Raw genomic sequence first — 1112 nt, 5'->3', positions numbered from 1 at the left:
GATTTACAAATACAATTCAATTTAGTGGGAACTGTGTCTTGTAAGAGACCGCCCCCAAGGACCTCTCAAACCTCTAACCCATAAAAGGACTGCAAAAGACAGCATCTGAAGCAAGTCTTGCCTTGCCTTGCATCTTATACCAGTTCACGCTGCCCCGCCCCTTCCGCCCCCGGAGGCCGCCAGGCTCGAGGTCTGCTCTAGGCCTCTCCCGGACATCTCTCTGTGGTGGCGCTGAGCCTCTCTAGCCCGCTCTTGCCGTCCTCTCAGTGGTAGCGCAGGGAAAGGCTGGGAAGCCGGCTGGCGAGCGTGGCCTGCAAGGACACGGATCCTGCCCCGCCGGGCGGAGGCGAGCTCAAGCTAAGGTGGAAGGAGAGCGGGGGAGGCCCTGGGGAGGAGCGGGAGAGTTGAGACGGGCCCCTGGGTGGCGAGGGAGCCCGGCGGCGTCACTGGGGACCCAGGGGAGAGGTGGAAGAGGAGGCGCGCACGCGTAGGGGGATTTCCAGTTGCTGGCCGGAACCGCTCACCCCCACCTCTACCTCTGCCCCGCGACGCTTTGGGTCAAAGCCCAGCACAGGTTCTGCCGCCTCTGACCTCTCCGAGGGTCGTCGCCTGTCAAGTAGGCCCAGGGCCTTCAAAGCTACGATTTTGAGTTGAACTACTTAGGTTGATTGTGGTCTTGAACCCCGTAGACGGCCTATATCTCTGCTGTTTTTGTTTTTCATTTGTCAAATCCGAATCCTCTCAACCCTGGCCATTAGAGGCCGGAGGCTAATGTTTATTTTGCCATCCCGGAACCATGAACTTAGTAGATGCCCATTGGACCGATCTGCTGGTTTTAGTCATTTGTAAATAGCCTTGGACTAAGCACGAAATGTATGTGGCCTCTTACGGGGTTGGGGTGGGAGTCACTGTAGGGTTTGGGCACTGTGTCAGGCATGATAACAACAGCGGAAGGTTTCAGTTTCTTCATCTGTAAATGAGAGTGACAGTACTTAACCTCAGCGTGGCTTTGAAGGTTCCTGAAATGATGTTTGCCCTAAGCACTGTACCTGGCATGTCCTAACTACCAGCACTTGAACCAAATCTTTTCAATGATGTTATGGACTATATAT

At 55.1% G+C, this 1112-nt stretch overlaps 1 protein-coding gene across 2 annotated transcripts in view; it reads left to right on the top strand.

Moving 5' to 3' along the window:
* Window positions 1–217: 217 nt before the first annotated feature.
* ARL14EP (ADP ribosylation factor like GTPase 14 effector protein) overlaps window positions 218–1112 on the top strand; it is a 14319-nt gene continuing 13424 nt past the window's right edge. The window contains exon 1 of one of the 2 annotated variants that reach the window (XM_032283674.1): window positions 218–362. The gene's annotated coding sequence lies outside the window, so the exon portion shown is untranslated. Of the gene's footprint in view, window positions 363–729; window positions 874–1112 lie in introns of those variants that run through there. The other variant, XM_032283675.1, reaches the window with a different exon arrangement.

This window comes from Sapajus apella, unplaced genomic scaffold, assembly GCF_009761245.1.
Source record: "Sapajus apella isolate SASKATOON/1434 unplaced genomic scaffold, GSC_monkey_1.0 scaffold14, whole genome shotgun sequence".
NCBI classification, from domain to species: Eukaryota; Metazoa; Chordata; class Mammalia; order Primates; family Cebidae; genus Sapajus; species Sapajus apella.
The sequence above is the reverse complement of the archived record's forward strand: the minus strand, read 5'-3'. Positions and strand labels throughout refer to the sequence as shown.